The following is an 8,960-nucleotide window of genomic DNA, read 5'->3' on the forward strand; positions in this document are numbered from 1 at the left end:
CAACGCTTGTCAAAATAGCTTGAAAGAGTGCGACTTAGAGATCTCTAGTGTAATAAGGCAATGTTCTTAAATGGGTAAGTTTGTAATTGTTAAGCTAAATGAAATTTCACTACTACTTGGGAAATAGCTCTAGGCATAGTCTGTGAAATAAAGGCCTTTTAATGTTAAAAAGATTACCTGTAATGTTGTGCAGAGCAGAAAGAGCTTCGCAATACTTCTGCAGTAGCACAAACAGAGATGATTCACACACAGCATTAGGCTGCAAAAGAAAACAAACATGACAATTGAGACTGTTTGATACGTGGATAAACTATTATATAAGGTTACATTAACATAAAAATAGGGTAGTTTTAAATGGTGAAAGGCCACCTCAGTTACTTAATTTAATTATCAAAGGTGTAATTTGCTTCATGTAGGCTACAACACATTCTCTAAAAAATGCTGGGTTATTTTCAACCCAGTATTGGGTCAAAAAGGGACGAGCCCAGGTTGTTGGGCTGTAATTTAACCTATGCTGGGTTGTTTCATCAAAAAATGCTGGGCTGTTGAACCCATCGTTGGGTCAAATATAATTTTTAGGGGGGGTAATTTAACCCAACAGATGTGCTCGTCCCTTTTTGACCCAACGCTGGGTTGATAGTAACCGAGGGGCAACCTTCAGATCTCTCTGATAAAACCAATACGGAAGTTATTTAAACTGCAATTCATCAACTGGCCTCTAGAGGCAGGCTCCAAAATGGAGTCAATTCCCATAGACCTCCATGTTAAAATGGCCAACTTTACAGTAGAAAATAATATGTTTACCGCCTGGTACAAAAAGTGTTTTTGGTCTGTATAGCTAATTTTGCCCTTCATGACAACTGTGTGTGTGTGTGTGTGTGTGTGTGTGTGTGTGGGGGGGGGGGGGGGGGTTGTAACTTATCCATTTAAATTATATTAAGCCTTAAAGTTCTGCATAATTAAGGGCGTGGCCACTTAAAGGAATATTCAATTTTCTTAAAAGAAAAATCCAGATAATTTACTCACCACCATGTCATCCAAAATGTTGATGTCTTTCTTTGTTCAGTCGAGAAGAAATTATGTTTTTTGAGGAAAACATTGCAGGATTTTTCTCATTTTAATGGACTTTAATAGACACCAACAATTAACACTTAAATCAACACGTAACAGTTTTTTTCAACGGAGTTTCAAAGGACTATAAACGATCCCAAACGAGGCATAAGGGTCTTATCTAGCGAAACGATTGTAATTTTTGACAATAAAATAACAAATATACACTTTTAAAGCACAACTTCTCGTCCAGATCCGGTCGATATGCGTCAGCGTGACCCCACGCAATACGTCATGACGTCAAGAGGTCACAGAGGACAAACACGAAACTCCGCCCCAGTGTTTACAAGTGTTGAGAAAGAAGACCGTTCCTATGTTGTTGTATGTCAACTGATACTAATGAATGTCTTTGTGTCAGTTTATTGTTTAAAATGGTCCGCAAATGTGCGAGAAGTTGTGCTTTAAAAAAGTGTATTTGTTATTTTTATTGTCAAAAATGACAATCGTTTTGCTAGATAAGACCCTTATGCCTCGTTTGGGATCATTTATAGTCCTTTGAAACTCCGTTGAAAAAAACTGTTACATGTTGAGTTAAGTGTTAATTGTTGGTGTCTATTAAAGTCCATTAAAATGAGAAAAATCCTGGAATGTTTTCCACAAAAAACATAATTTCTTCTCGACTGAACAAAGACAGACATCAACATTTTGGATGACATGGTTGTGAGTAAATTATCTGGATTTTTCTTTAAAGAAAATTGAATATTCCTTTAAGTTGAACAGCCACTGCTGTCACTGAAGTCGACCTAGGCAGGCATGGTTTCAGCAACCAGTCACCTCAGCTTCACCCACGTCCCGCCTCTTTACCCACTGCATGAAAAGAGGTGTATCCGTACTAGGAAACTCCTGTAAACACCACTGATTTTCGGAGGTATCTACTAGTTCCACTGAGGGTAAACTTCTAATTCCACCAAGTTAGGAAACTCCCGTAATGATACCAATTCGGATGTATCTTGCTGATGGGATATTCCTGTGGTATATGCAGCCATTTGTTGCCATGGCAAATAATCCCATTGAAGATTTTGTCAGGGGACATTTTCACACCTGCAGAGGTACTGGGATTTCACACCTTTGCACAATTCTAGTGTCCCCATTGGTGTTTAATCTCAACACTGATTGGTTGCTTTTAAAACCCCCTCCCAAAACTCTGACAACTATTGGGACACAACTTTGAAACTTTCCAGTTGAGATTATTTGATTGGTTACACTTTCTATTAAGCCCAACCCAAGCCCTCATAGCTTAGTGACTTGATTGGTTATTTGCCTGCTATGCAGATAGACTACAATCCCCCCCACTATATATATATATATATATATATATTCATATTCATCCCAAAACCCTTAAAAAAAAATAAAAAACTTGAATTGAGTTTGAAATGTTTATTTAATAAAAAACTGAACAATTCACAATTGTCACAATCACAAAATAATATTATACACAAATATTAAAAGTTGCATACATAAACAATACTATTTAAACTCATAAATATACAGACAGAGAAAGCAATATTAGAGTAAAATAAAACAAAATAAAAGCGACAATGAAACCTACATTCAAAGCAGTACAATGTAAAGTAGCAGTGGCGGCTCGTGACTGCTCATCCGAGGGGTGCAAATTCAAAATAAGTGTTCGGAGTGTCATGTGTGTTGCTTGTGTTTTTAAAATGTGTTTGTTGTGTCATGTAAACCATGTGCATCACGTGTTTAGTCAAAACACGTGATGCACATACACGCAGAACACATATTTTGAAATTGGGAACCACACAAATGACTGGCTATATACATGTTGTGACAGACTTTGCATCGAGTGTTCACAAAAAAAGAAGTCACCAGCTGCCACTGTAATGTAGTAAATATCTAAATAAAATGAACAACAACTATATTGATCTTGCTTTAAGAAATCAGTCCTACACTGCAAAAAAATGACTTTCTTACATAGTATTTGTGTCTCGTTTTCAGTAGAAATATTATTTAAATTAAATGCTTTTTCTTGATGAACAAAATGACCTAAGAAAATAAGTCTAGTTTTAGACAAAATAAATAAACACACACACAATTTAAGTGAATTTGTGCTTAAAACAAGCAAAAATATCTGCCAATGGTGTGAGAAAAAATCTTAAGTTTTCTTTTTTCTTAAAAACTTAATTCAAGCACAATTTTCTCACCCCATTGTTATATATTTTTGCTTGTTCAGGCACAAATTTACTTAAATTGTATATTTTTGTCTAAAAACTAGACATTTTCTTAGGTAATTTTGCTCATCAAGAAAATACATCTTGATTTAAGAATTTTTAGTTTTTCTACTAAAAACAAGATAAAAATCCTAAGTTAGAAACTGATTTTTTGCAGTGTTGATTCAATTACAGAGCTCTGTCTTGGAATTATTCAAGAATTTCTCACTGTAAAACCTAAAAGTTAACTAAACTCAAACCATTTAAGTTTTAAAACACATGGATTTGAGTACTGTGAACTTAAACAAATTGAGTCACATGCAGTTATGCACTTATATTTAAGTTCACACTAACTAAATATAAGTGCATAATTGCACAAGACTTAAGTTCACAGTACTCAAATGTATGTTTTTTAAAACTTAATGGGTTAAGGCAACCGATTTCCTTAAATGGTTTGAGTTAAGTTAACTGTTAGGTTTTACATTGTAAAGCATATACTTGTCAGCAAACGTAACATTGATGCACCCTCATCTGGACAGACATCTCTTTGGAGCCCTTTGGAAATATAAAAGTACATATAAGTATTTGGCATAATACTAATACACATATACGTATACACATACACACACACGACAAATCAAATGACATAGAATTAAAGTTGTACATTTTAGAAAGTTTACATTAAACCAGTGGTTCTTAACGTTATTCCTGGGGTGTATTCCAGAAAGCAGGGTTAACTTACCATCAGATTAACCCCGAACTTTGGGTTGATCAACCCCAAACTTGCTTACTCGGGGTATGTCGGTTCCAAAACACAGTTTAAGAGTTAGGTCAATCAACTCGCTGAAAGTAACCCAGAGTTAACGCGCGCTCACGGTAACAACATAAAGGCATTGTCAATGGATCGCAGATTTCACGAGTCACCATGGAAACGTCAGAGAACTTAAAAGTTTTTAAATGAGAAATAACATTATAAACTAATATTTTCTGGCAAAATCAACGTTTTATAATCGGCTTAGAAGTGCGTGATTACAAAACAGATCAAATTAATTAATTAAATAATTAATACAAACCCATTTTACCCCATTTAAGTCCAATATTATATGTGTCTCAACGAAAATACACACAATTTTATTTAAAATAATCTAAAACAATCTAAAATAATTAATATAGTCAAAATAATCATAGATTTTATATATGATTGTAAACATATGAATTATGAATATATTTTCCCCTGTGAAAAGTAACAATGGTTTTACTACAGTAAAAAACATGGTTACAGTAAAACCATGGTAACCACAAAATAACCATGGTTTTCAAAAAAACATAGTTAAACGATGGTTAGTGTAGTAAAACCATGGTTCTGCTGATAGTAATCAATGCACAAAAAAAACATGGTTACTACAACTATACACCAATAAAACCATGGTTAATTTCATAAGAGTTGTGGCACATAAAGTGCAAATACATCATAAGGCTTATTTAAAGTTTTTTTTTTTTTTTAGATATGATTGTATTGTGTAGGCATAAAATGCACTATGATAATATTCACTATATTGTACTTATTTTACTTCTGCTCCTTTGGGTGACCCTGTTTAGTTTTAGGACTTTCCTTGTATGACACTGTGTCACCATCTTTTTTAACATTTACTGATAGCTGATAGATTAATGCACCCTCTTTTAATTGTAAAGCTTCCTTACAGTCCTTACAGATTTTCAATAATGTTGTGTAATGCTTTTCATTACACTACACTAAGAATGATCATTCATTTGCATTGGACGATTAGGATCTGCTGTGACAGAATTGGAGAATAGAAATGTTACATTAGTGTCAATAGTAACATGTTGTAATATATGTCCTGTATCATCTAATATATGCAAATATCTCAATTTCCCTTTGCTCAAAAATGATAGCTCAGGAAAGCAGCTTCAAAAGGTCAATTTTAAAGAAATAAAGGTGATTTAGAAAAACACCAACTATAGATCAAATGTAGAGAGAGGGCTAAGGATCTGAAGTGCATGTTTAAGAAATAAATATTATACTATGAAATATATATTTATAATTTCATTTCATTGTGTACATGATTCTAACTGATATAATAGAAAATCTCTGACCACTATGCCATGTCTGTGATTCAATGGTGTTTCACCTAATGAAGTCTGTGCTTCACCTGTGTCACTATGTGGGTCAGTGTTAAATCATGCCTGTGCTTCATGGGTGTCATTCTGTGGGCCAGGTCAGATGCACATGCCTATCAGAGACTGCAGGCAGGGGTTACTTCGATCCCTCAGTAATTATTATTATGATAGGCATCATGTGTTTCTATTTGTTATATCCATTTACTGTAACATTGCCACATTGTCACTTAAGTAACATAGGTTAAGATTCATTAATGACAATGTATTTGCACACACATTTATTATAACTTTAGATTCATCTCAAATTATCTAGTAAGTGAAAGATGAGGTTATTTATGAATTGACAAAATTGATATGGAAATGTACTTTATTGTTAACATTAATTAACTGATGGAATTATGTTTCATACATCCACTGATATTTGGAGATATATTACTAATGAACATGATTAAATGTATAGTATTTAGTCCGAACACAAATATAAATAAATTTTTAATTAAATTTAATTAATAATAAAATTTATAGTAATTAGTCCAATCACCAATAACAATCCATGTTATTAAAAAAATAGTTTCTTTAAAAAAAATTCATATCACACATTTTTTAAGACAGCAATAAATATTCGCGACTGTAAATATAATAAAATAAATGCTTTAACATTGTAATATTATGCAAAATATATGCTTCCACGCCCGCTGTACGCTCGTCATAAGTGCACGCATGCGCAGACTTCCTCCGAAGCCTCGTTTTATTAACTAAAATGAACTTACCCTGCAACATAACCTGCTCCGGAGCAGGTTATCTTCAGAGAGTCAGTTGCTATGGTTACTTACATAACCCGAAAGTTACCTCCGTTTTTGGAACCGAAAGCAGAGGTTATCCGCTTACTTACTCCTAAACTTACCCGGGTAAGCCACATAACCAGCTTTCTGGAATACACCCCTGGAGGCCCACTGCCCTGCATGTTTTGTATATCTCTTTTATCTGACAGACGTAGTTCAGTTCATGGAGATCCCTTCTAATGAGCTGATGATTTGAATCAGGTGTGTTAAATAAGGGAGACATACAAAATGTGCAGAGCAGTGGGTCTCCAGGAATAACGTTAAGAACCACTGCATTAAACTGTACAAAGATGCAACAATATATGATCAAAGAACTTCATAATACTTCATAAATCTTCTTACTTAATTTTCTGTGTTGATGTCCTCAGAGTCTCTGTGTTGTTCTGCAGCTTCATTACAGTAGGCTACTTCAATATAGTTGTCTATCAAACACAGAATAAAAAAAATAGAATCACATACATCACAACACATCTATTTACGATTTAACCTCTTTAATTTAATAACTTAATTATTAAACTTACATCATTTTGGCCAGATTGCAGTGACATCAATTTCTTCAGTGTCTGGATCAGTCTGATGTTTTAGCTTTCACTGTTACTTCATTATATTTCTCTGGCAAACACAGAATTAAAAATCAAAAATCACATATCACAATACATCCGTTTACTATTTAACATGTTTGATTTTAATTTAATGTAATCATTGAATGATTAAACATACATCATCTTTACCCAGAAACCTCTTCATCGTCCACAAAGTTGACCACAGTGTACATGACCTCTGTAAACACAAACATGAATAGACTTCATATTTAAAAAGATGAAGAACAGCAAACATATAACGTTTAAATATATTATGACTCCAAGCTTCTTTACAATTAGCATCTAGGTTCTCTTAAAGTGAAGCTGGCTTTGTTACAAATCAATATAAAGCTATTAAAACAGTCTTGAAAAATAAGCAGCATCTACCAGAACTGAATGAGCTTTTAAAACAACAAAAGATCGTCTGTATCATTTAAAATAGCAGAGAGACACTTGCTAGCTGCTAACATTTCAAACAAACGAGTTACTGTTGTTTTGTTTGTTTTAAGCAAATAACGTCTCATCTTGGCTTCTTTAAAGTTTTGTTTTTAAAAATTTAAACATCGAATTGATTCTTTTAACAGCCCGGTTTGAATGTAACTTCGCGTATTTTTAACCTCATGTTTACCGCTGTGTACCACGTATAACCTTAATGTTTTACTGTTTGTGCTTTAAATTCAAACAGTTCTAGTATAAAGACAAAAACGAATCATAGTAAATAACATAATATGAACAAATAGGCAACCGATCAGCGTGATGCAGGCAAATGAATTAAATCAAACTTACCTTACTGTTAATGAGCAAACAAACAAACAAGAGACGGAGTACAGACCCATGAAAGAGGGCTCAAATCGACCGGATTATTGAGGAGAGGTGTGCTATGACTTTTATAAGGGATCGGGTGCAGGATTTCCGGAAGGGGGGCGTAAAACCACCCCAAAAATCCCATTGACTTAACATTGGGCCCAACTTTGACGGGTCATAGCTCCGCTCGTGGATTTTGTAGAAACATGTGGGTTACAACATTTGAAGAGGGTTGTAGGCTCTGTAAAAACATGGATCACAATGGGGTGTAAGTTGTACCCCTGGGGTGTAAGAGGTGCCCAAAAGTGTCCCAATGAAAAGTCAATGGGGCAAAATCCCATAGACTTACCATTGCAAAAATTTTGACGGGTCATAGGTCCGAGCCAGGATTTCATAGAAACATGTGGGTTACTAAATTTGAAGAGGGTGCTAGACTCTGTCAGGACGTCCCCCACAATGGGGTGTAAGGTTACCATAGCAACCATTTTGGGCACCCTAGCAACCTATACCATTGACTGCCATTATAAAATGCCTAGATGGATATCTTCGCACCACAGTGTCATAGAGACATGGGGGTGGGCTCATTTTACTCAGGCATCCAATCAGTCTCTCAGGATCCTTACAGACTTACTAAGCCACGCCCCTAGCAACCACTTTTGAGCACCCTAGCAACATGAAATACAAACAGTTATATCTCGGCATCAGAACATTCAATTCAATTCAATTCAATTTTATTTATATAGCGCTTTTCACAAAAGTCAATTGTTTCAAAGCAGCTTTACATAAATAGAAGCAGTGAAAAGCACAGAAAACGACAGATAGCACAACAGAATACATGATAGCATGAGCAGTTAAATTTGCTGCGGCTATGACTCAATATTATAATTGCACGTATTACTAAAGCAACGTATAGAAGAGGAAGCTAGGTAAAGCCCAAAAAGGCTGCCTCCCCGGGGTGAAAAACCCCCTAGGAGAAAAAAAAACCCTGTGCTTTTATCCGAGGAAAAATAAGTCCTAGGAGGGAAAAACCCTTGGGAGAACGGAAATGGAGATTTAGCGGAGATTAAGCGGTTCTGCCGGTGATCGTTGGTCAGGTATCAGCTGGGCATAACGTTGAAGGACGGCCAGTAGATCAGAGGTGTGCCGACTTTCACATCGTAGAGACACGGGGGTTGGACCGTTTTACTTGTGACTAGGGGTCTAACAATTGGGCACATCATTGGCCACTCCCAAGCCACGCCCCTAGCAACCAAATTTGAGCACCCTAGCAACCGAATAAACAAAGCCTTATATCTCCGCATCAGAACATCGTAGAG

The 8,960-nt window shown here is 35.3% G+C and overlaps 1 long non-coding RNA gene across 2 annotated transcripts; it reads right to left on the minus strand.

Annotated features, from left to right (window-relative positions):
• Positions 1-2,684: 2,684 nt before the first annotated feature.
• LOC135749319 (uncharacterized) lies at positions 2,685-7,667 on the minus strand. Of its 2 annotated transcripts, XR_010532342.2 has the most exons (5): positions 7,627-7,667; positions 6,980-7,039; positions 6,781-6,871; positions 6,602-6,681; positions 2,685-3,833 (listed from the first exon to the last, which is right to left on the minus strand). It is a non-coding gene; the product is annotated as an uncharacterized lncRNA (long non-coding RNA). The 2 variants fall into 2 exon arrangements; XR_010532340.2 differs by lacking the exon at positions 7,627-7,667 and having other exon boundaries at positions 6,980-7,588.
• Positions 7,668-8,960: the final 1,293 nt, after the last annotated feature.

Source organism: Paramisgurnus dabryanus, chromosome 6 (genome assembly GCF_030506205.2).
Source record: "Paramisgurnus dabryanus chromosome 6, PD_genome_1.1, whole genome shotgun sequence".
NCBI lineage: Eukaryota > Metazoa > Chordata > Actinopteri > Cypriniformes > Cobitidae > Paramisgurnus > Paramisgurnus dabryanus.